Consider the following 11,431-nt stretch of genomic DNA (forward strand, 5'->3'; position numbering starts at 1 on the left):
GATTTGCTCCCAAGTCACTGATGTGACTAATGTCAGGATTTAGCTCAGACTCAACAAAGTGGGTTTAAGCGAAATCCTGAATTTGAGTTCTTTTCTGCCTATTAGCCTGGGCACTCCCTAGGTTCCTTCCTCTGTGGGCCTCTATGTAGGGCAGTTCTAAACACCAGTGCTTGCTTCCCCAGTGCAGGGATACAGGAAAGAAAGGAAGGGAACAGAAGAGAGTAACAGGAAAGTGACAATGTTTTGTCATATTCTCTTGGTCAGAAACCTATTAGCAACCAGGCAGTGGATAGACAGGGAGGTATATAGCACGGGTGGGGATCCCTGGGAGCCACTGTGGAGTCAACGTGGTGGTATAGTCAGCACATTTCATCCAGACCATGAAATGGAGGTAAGCTTTAAAGTCGATGTGTGTTATGTTAACATGGGTTTGACTCCTGTGTGGCACTTAAGAGACAAAAAGAAAGAACAAAGAGAAAACAAACAAAAAACCAGTCTCAAATGTAGAGCACAGACTGGGGATGGCCAGGTGGGGGGATGGGTGAAATAGATCATGGGGATTAAGAGTACACTTATGGTGCTGAGCACTGTGTAATGTACAGAACTATTGAGTCCCTGCTGTTCACCTGAAAGGAATATAACACTGTCTGTCAATTATAGTGTAGTTTCAAAACTTAAGAAAAATCGGTCCTATGAGATCTAAGCTTAGAATACGCAGAGTTTCCTCATGAGGTCTCATCGGGCTGAACGTCAATCCACACGAAAGGTAAATGAAAATGTCCAAAGACAAAAGTACAGTCTGTTTATATGGAAAGGCCAGGGCCCACCTCTGTGTTCACATAAAAGGTAACGTCCTATGCTACTGGCAGTTGGAGCAGAGTTTCACTCGAGTCCTATTGGAGCGATGCTCCTCTGGTGTTCTCATTCTACTTGGTTGTGTGTCTTTACGAAGTAATTGAAATAACGATTCCTAACCTTTGTCTCGTGGATGAAGCAATATTCGACTCTTGGTAGCCATCGAAAGTTTGGAGCGGGAACAACTTTCGGAAAATATTTAGCATTCGTATCTCTCATCGTGTTACAGATAAGGAAGCTGAAGCCCAACAAGGGCACCCGGGGAACAATAACACAGAGGAGGTTCTCCTGACACCTGGTTCAGGGTCCTAACTCATTGAGGAAGTGTGAAGAACGCCCAACCCTCCAGGGTCAATGGACATATCATTTGAACGTGTCATTTTTAAAGAAAAGTGAAATGCGGTCAAACATGGAAAGACAGAAAATAACATCCTTTTAAAGAAAATCCACTATGATCCTCTACACTGTTTCTTACGTTCCACATATGAGTGAAAACTGATGATAATCATAGGGGAAAGGAGGGAAAACTGACCGGGAAGCCATCAGAGACGGAGCAAAACCATGAGGGGCTCTTAAGCACAGAGAACAACTGAGGGTGGCTGGAGGGGAGCTGGGTGGGGGGATGGGGCAATTGGGTGAGGAGCATAAAGGAGGGCACGTGATGTGATGAGCACTGAGTGGTATATGCAACTGATGAGTTATTCAACACTACATCTGAAATAAGGATGGACTGTATGTCGGCTAATCGAATTTCAATAAAAAAATAACGGAAATCCAAGGTTCTGTGTTTTCTTGTTTTCAATACGAAAAATACCGGATGATTTCTTTTCTTCCCACAAGCAATGAAGGGAGCTAGCCTATTCAAGGTGAGGCAGTTTTCAGGGCATGCTGCCTTTTTCATTTCAGCCCTAAAGAGACTTTCAAACATGCTTTCAGTTCCAGGCCTCTTGCCCTTCGAGTCCATTCTGAGCACCCTTGACAGGGTGGCAAAAACTTTGTTTCTTCAAGGTGGGTCACCTCAAGCAGGTAACATCTGTACTTGCCACAGAGTTACTACAGGTGTGCACCCTCCATCACTTACAAGTGCCTCTCGACAAGATTTCCTCACAGGCGGCATGAATACTGCTGGCTGATGGTTTTCTCTTTGATGACATTGATCCCATTTTTTCACTTGCACGATGACTGGGAGTCGGCTCTCGGTCTCATTCCTGGTGGTGATACAGCTCTCCAGCTCCCCCTCAAACATGTCCATCTCCTCTCTCCCAGAGAGGAACATGCAGAACTTAGGGACCATGGGGCGCCTGGGTGGCGCAGTCGTTAAACGTCTGCCTTCAGCTCAGGGCGTGATCCCAGCGTTCTGGGATCGAGCCCCACATCAGGCTTCTCTGCTGGGAGCCTGCTTCTTCCTCTCCCACTCCCCCTGCTTGTGTTCCCTCTCTCACTGGCTGTCTCTGTCAAATAAATAAATAAATAAAAATCTTAAAAAAAAAAAAAAAAACTTAGGGACCATGAACTGGGAACACAGAGCAAACATATAAAGGTCTTGCCTGACTTCAGCTCAGCATAGGAGGGACATACTGTTCCCCTTTGGTTTGACCCCAGTGTAATTTAGTACTCTAACCTTCTTTGCCATTGACTCCAGACAGTGGCTCACCAAGACGGGAGGGATACGGAGTTCCTTGCAGACACGCCCACACACCATGTTCATCACCGTCTAGCATGTAAGACTATGTCCCTCATCTGATTAAGAAACTCTTCAAACGTTAATGGATCAGAGTGCAATGAAAGTCTAACTTGGAAGAAGGGCTGAGCTCGGGGATCCGTCCAGTCATATGTCTCACTGCTCCCATCATCCACGTAGGTGCTGCACAAAATGGACAAGGTCCCATTTCCAGTACACAGCTCATGCTGGCCCATCATACATATTCCTATCCTCTTGCGATCACATAGCGTCATGACCCCATCATCATGCCAGTGCTTCTCCAGTTCATGCTGCTCTCTTACTCCACTAATGAACCTTTTTCATCTCGGAAGTGCAGCCCAATAATATTCATTTTCATAGCTTCACAAAATAGGATTTGGCCATGCTTTAATGGATATGACCTGCAAGGCACAGGATAGAAAAGAAAAATAAATTCACGTACAGGACATTCAGAATACTTACAATCTTTGTGACGTTAAAGACATTAGCAATGAAGTAAAAACACAATCCACAAGATGGGAGACCATATTTGCAAACTGTCTATCTGGCAGGGGCTCAATATCCAGAATGAATAGAGATCACATGAACTCAACAACAGACAACAAAATGAATGCAATGCGTGAATGTGCAAATTGGGAATAGGCATATCCTCAAAGATGTGCACGTGAAAAGAAATTTGAAAAGATACATCACTAATGTTAAGGGAAATGCAAATTATAAAAAGCAATGAGATACCATTTTACATCCTTTAAGATGACTCTTCCAAAAAAAAAAAAAAAAAGCAATCAGAAGGGAAAAAAAGAGCAAGTGTTGGCCAAGATGTGGAGAAGATGGAAGCCTTATTCAATGTGTGTGGTAGGGATGTTTAACAGCATAGTTGTGAAATCAGTATGGTAGTTTCAAAAAAAATTAAAATTAGACTTACTATGTGTTCCAGTAACTCCACTTCTGGGGTGTATACCCAAATTAATTGACAGCATGGTCTTGAAGACATATCTGAACACACATTTTCATGGCATCATTATTCATAATAGCTTAACCATGAAAGCAATCCAAGTATCTGTCGAGGGAGGAACAGATGTTGTATGTACACATATTGGAATAGCATTGATTCTTCAAAGTGGAAGAAGACATTGACATATGCCACAACATGGGTGAACCTTGAGGATATTATGCTAAGTAGATGAGTATTCATGAAAATACACACTTTGACTTCACTCTTAGGACCTACCTAGAGTAAATTGCCAAAGACAGTAGAATGGTGTTGCCAAGGGCTGGAAGTAGGCGGTCATCGGAAGTTTCTGATTCATGGTATAGAGTTTGAGTTTTACAAGATACAATGAGATGTGAAGCTGGGTTACAGGGAGGTTGTTCAAACATATTAATGCATGGAATACCCTTAGAATGTACTCCATGAACTTAATGGACTTAACGACATGAAAATAAATGTAAACTGCAAATACGGAGAAACGAACTCAGGACAATTTCGTCTAGCCATTTATATCCTTTTGTTTAGGTCCTATCTCAGACATTTTGCTTCAGCCATTTTCCATGAGGCGACTTTGATCCAACAAAATGTTCTCATTCTGTGCCCACTTGGAAGCTTACAATCAGAATTTTCCAAAACATGAACAGTTTTTTCAAAAGTTACTATCTGACGTCACTTATTAAGACTTTCTATTCTTTGACAAATTGTTAAATGGAACAAAATTTTAAAATTCTATTTCATCTGCTTTAATTTTAATTCACTGATTTTTAATTTCAGAATCAACTTTCTATGCCAATGGCTTGAAGTTTTTAACCCCTAGGATAACCTACTGGCTTTCGGTTCTGCTGTTTTCAGTTTTGTTTACGTGACGTTCTTTTTACCATGTCCAATTTCCTGATGCTCTCTATGAATATTAAAATATTTTTTTGCTCCAGTTGTTTTGATACATTTGACATACAGAACTGTGTATGTTTAAGATACCTGGCGTAATGATGTTCCTTTCGTATACTGTGAAACGATCGCCAGAATAAATTTAGTCCGCCGCCATCATCATCTCTAGAGATACAAAAATGAAGTAAAAAGAAAAGAAAGAGAGGTTTTTCTTTGTGATGAGAACTCTCAGAACTTGCTCTTTTCACACCTCTCAAATACACCATAGAGCAGTAATGAACTGTAGTCCTGGGGTGTACTGTAAATCCCTATTCCTTATTGATCTGAAACTGGAATTTGTACCTTTTCACCATTCACTCAGTTCCCGCACCCCCTCCGCCCTCTGCTTCTGGTTACTTCTATCTGATTTCTTGTTCTGAGTTAGTCTTCCTCCTTTTCTCTTCTTTGTCTCAGATTCCACAGAGAAGGGAAAAATAGAGATCCTGCTCCTTTGCTCTGTGACTCTGCAAAGGCACTGCGTTGAGGACCCCCGAGAAAAGGCATGGCTTTTTTTGCTGGTGTGCCTGCGTGGAGCTGTGCCACCAGAGCTGGAGAACTGGGTGCAGGGCGCTTCCTTGTCCATGGTACCTGGTGAGTTCTGCTGGAGGAACTGGAGCAGGAAGAGTCAGGCAGAGGCCATTGTGGTTGTCGCCCCTGCCCAGAAACAGCTTGAAAGTTTTAGTAGCATTCTGCAGTCTAGGTGCTTAAGAGGGGAGGTGGGCTCCAAGATCTTCTCAATTATTCATTGAGTAACTACACACTGAGCACTGCCCTATGCCAGGTATCTTGCTGGGCCCGTGCGCGGAGCTGAAATTACCTAGGGCTCCTTTGCTTTAGGAGCTCCCAGTCTACACATGGACCAAAGCTCCAAAGTGAACGCACGTAAAAGAAAAGAGCAAGCGCTCTGTACTAGGAATGAAGTGTGCTACGGAGGAAGGCTGGGGAGTCACTGCATGGAAAGATATGAAAGGCCTCACTGAGGCTGAGGTTGCTGAGAACAGATTGACCAAAGGGAGCTAGGCCTGCACACGTCAGGGAGCAGCGTTTCAGGAAGAAGTGACTTGTGCTGCAGACACTCAATAACAGAAGCCAGTTTGGCCAGAGGAGTGAAAAAGGCAGCCAGGGTGGCTGCAGGGACACTAGGAGGAGAGCAGAGGGGAGGGAGGAAGGCAGGGACAGATGCTGAGGCCTGGGAGACTGTTACTTATCTAGAGTTGCCCCGGGACTGCATTGCCCTGATACCCTGCATGTGCAGGTGCATCGCTTTAATTTCTAACAGTATTTGTGGGTGAAGAATGCGGGCCCAAATTAGCATGGTTCCCCAGGCTCAAGGTGTGTCAGTGGCTGCGGCTGTGACCAGGGCCATACTGGAAGAGGATTTTGTCATAAGTTGGCTCACGTGACTCGGGATGCCATCTGGACTCAGAACCTGAGTTCCTGTGTGTCTTTTGGCCTTGGCACTGCCTCCGTTCTCTGTCCTGTGAGCCTCTGTAGATGGCAGCTCAAAACATCGGTGCTTGGTTCAGGTTCAGAGAGAGAGAAGAAGAAGGGAAAGGGAAGGAGTGAGTAGTGGAACATGATGGAAAGTAACTAGGGAGTGAGAAACTCTTTGCATGACATGTAGACAAGCTCTAGGCATGGTACTTCATCACGTTGAATATGTCCTGTGGGTCAAAAGCCAGTCACTGACCACTTAGCGGTTACAGTCTGATGCCTATACCACAGGTCAGGATCCCTAGGAGCCATGGTGAAAGCCGCTCCCCTCATAGACCCAAACGAGGTAACGGGGTCTCGTTCTTCATATAACGGGAAACAATTGCATGGTTTTACTACAGAGGATGACAATGCCTGCATCTTCTTGCTTTTCCAGACCATCATGGTGCCCACCTTAAAATGAGGCCAAGAGGGAAAGTGACAGTTGCAGTATTACAGGGCTGGAACCCAGGCCTCTTCTGAGCAGCACTCCATGCCAAGTCCCACCCCTTCTTGTAATTCTTCCATCTTGAAAATTGTGCCTCAGATACACAGGGGACCACCCCACACATGTAATAAATACTCTTATCCACAGACACCAGAGGATGTGCCAAGGAAGTAGATTCTAGCCTGATCCCCACACTGCAGGCTGGGAAAGTGGGGACTACGTGAGAGACACAATGACATAGGACACACAAGTGCGCAAAGAAACACAGAACGTAAGGTCTGAATTCAGCTCTGCCTCCTGAAGCTTCAGACCCTAGTTCCATTTCCAGAGAGTGGTGGCTATGGCCTTTTTGGCTCATTGTGTCCAGTTAAGGAGATGACATGGGGGAGAAAGCTAAGGAGTCAACTGCCAAGAAGGGGCTCTGGATAGGTCTGACTGAACACATGGTCCCAGGGATTAGAATCTTGAAAGAGTGACCTCACTTCCTCTGTGATAGGCCCCAACTGAACTTAGAACTCTGGTAACCGGGCACCCAGATTCAAAAGACAACCTGCTCTCCAGCTCACTTTGGTGGAGACGTTCGAGAGAACAGGATGTTCTCTTGCTGCCTTCCTCCCTTCAGGGTCTCTGGGCCCAGGCAAGCCCAGAGAGAGAGACTTGCAAATAATTGTAGACGTCGGCTCAGCCCGCTTTTCCGAGCCCTCTGGACATGTGGCAGGAGACACCAACAGGTAACACGAGGCAGCTCAGGGCAGCCCACTGGAGAGCAGGCAACAACTGTGATGCCACCTCAGCAGGCCCACACCTCTTGCCCCTCATTATGTGTGTCCCTGTGTGTGTGTTGGGGTGGGGGGCTGGTTGTCTATGTGTAGAGAAGGGGACAGAGGATGTGGGACACACCCTTCCTGGGCAGAAGGAAGCAGCCAGGTGTTGGAAGCCTGGCCCATCTTTCATGTTCACACCCCAGGTCATAGCAGGCAGGATGAGAAGCTGAGCACTGGGGACCAAGCTCAACTACCTCGATGTTAATCATGAGCTCTAGAGTTTCATCCGGCTACCTCCTTGCTCGATGTCTTTTCAGCTGCCCCTCTTTGCCTCAACTGGAGAACAGGATTTCTAATGCGGGTGGCCCCTTGTGGCAATGTCCTGGGAGGACACTAATGTCTCTTGACCCCATGTCTATGGGGCACTGCATTTTCAGAGCTGCACCCAGGAGGTCATCGAAGAGCTGGTCTGGGACTTCAACTACAACGCCCTAGACAAGTGGCAGGTGCACCAGGCCACCCAGGATCAGTGCCGCTCTGAGGTGAGAATGGGAAGAGGGTTCCACACACCCAGGGCCCCCACACAAATATGGGGACAAACCTGGGGCCCTCCCATGGTGTTTCCACATGAGTGCCCCACAGGCCCAACCACAAAGTCATCCCAGTATCCACACCTCCACCACCAGCTGTGGGAGAAAGTAGGAAGACACTCTTCCCATAGGTGGGAATGGTAGAGAATAGTGTTCGTGTTTTTTGCAGTTTGGGGCGTGGGTTATTCTGTTTCATTCTGTTTTGTGTGACTTTTCCCGCAGCCATGAGTGTCTTTGCATTTTGCTACTGTTTTGAGTATTTTCTTGACTCACCCCAGCCATCCTGTGTAGAACCCAGCTCCACTGTCCTTGGAGAACGTGTCCAAGGCCTTATGAATCCTCACCCCACACAGGGTGATTGAACATAAAAGGAACGGTGGGAAGAAGCCATTCTATATGTTCCTCTGTAACGTATCACCTCTCAGAGCACATCGACTCATTGTATGTCCCCCGGGTCACAAGCTGTGTCCTCATATGTCTTTTTGGACCTCCGTATGGGAGGTTGTCTGCCACCGTGAATCAGCCTTTCAAGCACGGATTGGGTGCAAGGCCTCTGATGCCTCCTGGCCCAGGTAGTGGACTCTGTCTTTTCAGAGTTCAATCCAGGCCATCTTTGAGGAGCTGCTTGCTCCAAAGGCTCAGCTACTCCATCTCCCTTGACAAGCAGCAGGTGCCTCAGCCCACAACAACATCCAATGCTGGTCTGGGGTGAGAACAGGTCCAGATTGATGTCCAATCTCAGGACCCACAGATGATCACGGCAAGGCCAGAACCCACACTAGAAACAACCAGCTCCCCTGGGGCCTGCCGAGGAAGGTGGATTTCCCCTGAACCTTTCTCCCCACCTTAGGAACAGACCAGGCCGCAGCAGCATAGGGAAATGCCATGCATTCCATGCTCTGGACAGTTCTCAGGCCCAACGTCTATGATCTTGAGCAGCGTTGGAGATGCTGAGCCTCTGCTTTCTCCTGTCTGCAGTAGGGATGTTGACTGATGACTCAAAGGCATACAGTTCTTAATAAAGCCTATTCAGAGAGAGAAAGGCTGTGGTGGCTCAGCTAACAAGATGTGTTGAAGTGACCAATGCTTTCTCATTTCACCCCTAAAGGCAATTGTACTTTCAAGCCTAGAGCCTTTTCTAGGTGGGCCCTCAAGTCCCTTTTCTTGCACAAGTTCCCGAAGGGATGGGACTCTCTGGTCTGAGCCCCAGACCCTGATCATCCTGGTGGTTCGTGGTGTTGAAGCTGACTCCATTGCCCCCCACACCCCCCTTCTCTACCTGGTGGGAAAAGGAATCATCCCTGTCCCTGGATGAGGCCCAGACGATGCTGAGGCTCCGAGAAGGCACAATGGAGCGTTTCGTACAGTCCCTGGTGCCATCCTTCCCAGATGGGAGCATCTCAACCACCTCAACGATCTTCTGCATGTACGAGATGTTCACTTCAGCCACACAGGTCCTGGGCCAGCAGTTCAATCGGTGAGTGCCCACCCCATGCACAGCACAGGGTGAGCCTCCCATCTACTGGGTGTACATCTCGGGAATGGCCCTACCCCTCTCTGACCTTCCCTTTCCTCTTCTGAAAAGTGGGGTGGTTAAGAGGATGAACCTCATACAGGTACTGTAGGAAATCATGGGAGGAAACATGGCACGGGCTACTCTGGTGCTTGGCTCTGTAGAAAGGGCTCCTGGACGTGCTGGGCATCTTCTTGCTTAATAGTTCTCTCTCTCCGGTCAAGAAGCTCTCAAGTGCAACCCTCACAGGCCGGTGGCCCTTCTGGGTTGACGAAAGGAAATGCAAAGCAGGCAGTTTCTCTATGTGTAAAGGACTTCTGAGATTCCATCTAGATGGTTCTGGTAGTTGTCCTTTGTGTGAGCAGCTCAGGGGCACACTGGGAGCAGGCAGACCAGCCCACAGGCCACTCAGGATTTGGAAAGTGCGGACTGGGAAGTAGTCGTTCAAGAATGTATATTAAGCACCTAGGAATGTGAATGGAGAGAGGAGATACAGTGTCTGGGTCTCAGGTCTAGTCAGAGGGTCAGATAGGCACTCTGCACACCCTAAGCACGCATGTCCAATCGTTGTTAGATGTGACATCTTCGTAGCCTCCTCTAGCTTTGAAAGGATCCACCGAGAGCTGGATCATAGGACAGATGAAATGATCAAGTAAAACTGGGACAGGGGTTTGGGTCCAGAAGCAGGGCTGGTTGCCTCCAAAGAGCAGGATGGGGGACTACAGGGGTGGTGGCTGGGGAGGGATTTGCCGAACCAGGGATCTCACCGATCTCTTGATTTCCAGTGGGTGGGCTTCATCTGGGGGGCTTCATGTGAAGAAGCAAATGAGTCAAAGAAGGCTGTGGAGGGGGTCCCGGGCCCTCTAGGCAGCAGAGCACAGTCTGGGCTCAGTGGGTGCCTGAAACACCCATCCCTTTGACGGTCCCAACTTGCTCTGCCTGCCCCTCCCTGCTGACCACCCCAACCGGGGCCAAGAACCGAGGGTGTGCTGAGCCGACCACTCACAAATCTGCCTCCAACCTGAGCCTTGATACTGGTGTGCATGGAGCATAGAGTAGACCAGGCCCATGGCCAGGTAGAGGAGAAGAGAAGTGGAAAAACCAGACTCATTCAGGTTTTCTGGAGGACCAGGCCTTCCACTACGAGGGCAGCTAGAGAGGGGTTGGGAGGGGGCTGGGGCCATCCTCTGGGACCCATACAGAAAGAACGGTGCTGTGGGAGTAGCATGTGCAATGCAAGGCCAGGCCTCTGACTCTGTTCCACATATGACTCTCCCCAGCACCCTGTCTCCCTTCTTGGGTACCTGGCCTGAACAGAATTTGCAGGCTATCTATCAGTCCCTGGGCCGTGACCGTGTCGAGATCAAGGTGGCCTATGTGCATGGGGCCATGGTTCTGAAGTGGCATGCCTGGGACCTGACAAACCATGTCCCCCTTCTCCTGATGCAGCGGGAACTTCTGGCGCTCACTGAGGCAGAGGTGGAGGGTAAGGGGGATGGCAAGCTGGGAAGGCTAACTGGGATGCGGTTCATGGGCTGGGTATTCCTTTCAAGGCCATGGGGTCTGTCCTGGTTTTGCAAAGGCATATGGAAAGTCAGTGATGTGGATGAACCTTTCTCTGTCTCCTGCCCCAGTGCCAGCTCCAGGGCTCCTTCCAGCGGCAGAGCCAGGAACAGGGCCTCCTATAGAGCTAGAGGCGACCCCGGCTCTGTGTCAACTGTCACCTGCGGTGTCAGAGCCAGCCTCCCCTCCGTCAGCTGTTCCAGAACTGCAACCCGTGCTCCCATCTTCTGCATGTGTGCCGGGTGCTGAGCAGCAGTCAGCTGGACCACCCTTTTTGCTGGAAAGTTTCACTCAGGCAACAGCCACAGAGCCCACCGTGGCCCCAGAGGCTTCCTGCCACCGCTGTGTCACCCCAAAGAACCAGCTGGGTGAGGAGAAGCCCGACCTCCTGGACTTCCCTCCCAGGCTGGTGGCAGAGCAGCTCACGTATATGGATGCGGTGAGCAGCTGGGCTCTCAGGGTGGGCCAGGGGCAGGCCTTCCTTCTGCTCTCACCTGCCCCACACCTGCCTTTCCCTGATGTGGACTCCTATGGTCTGGGACCAAATCTCAGCTCCACCACTTCCCAACCCTGTCAACCCATCAAGGCGCTTAGCCCCAAGCTTT

At 48.7% G+C, this 11,431-nt stretch overlaps 1 long non-coding RNA gene across 1 annotated transcript; it reads right to left on the reverse strand.

Annotated features, from left to right (window-relative positions):
* Positions 1 to 1,635: 1,635 nt before the first annotated feature.
* LOC148108147 (uncharacterized) lies at positions 1,636 to 4,046 on the reverse strand. The gene is made up of 2 exons (XR_015721141.1): positions 3,483 to 4,046; positions 1,636 to 2,958 (listed from the first exon to the last, which is right to left on the reverse strand). It is a non-coding gene; the product is annotated as an uncharacterized LOC148108147 (long non-coding RNA).
* Positions 4,047 to 11,431: the final 7,385 nt, after the last annotated feature.

Source organism: Ursus americanus, chromosome 22, assembly GCF_024610735.1.
Source record: "Ursus americanus isolate L20-20 chromosome 22, mUrsAme1.1.p, whole genome shotgun sequence".
Classification (NCBI taxonomy): domain Eukaryota; kingdom Metazoa; phylum Chordata; class Mammalia; order Carnivora; family Ursidae; genus Ursus; species Ursus americanus.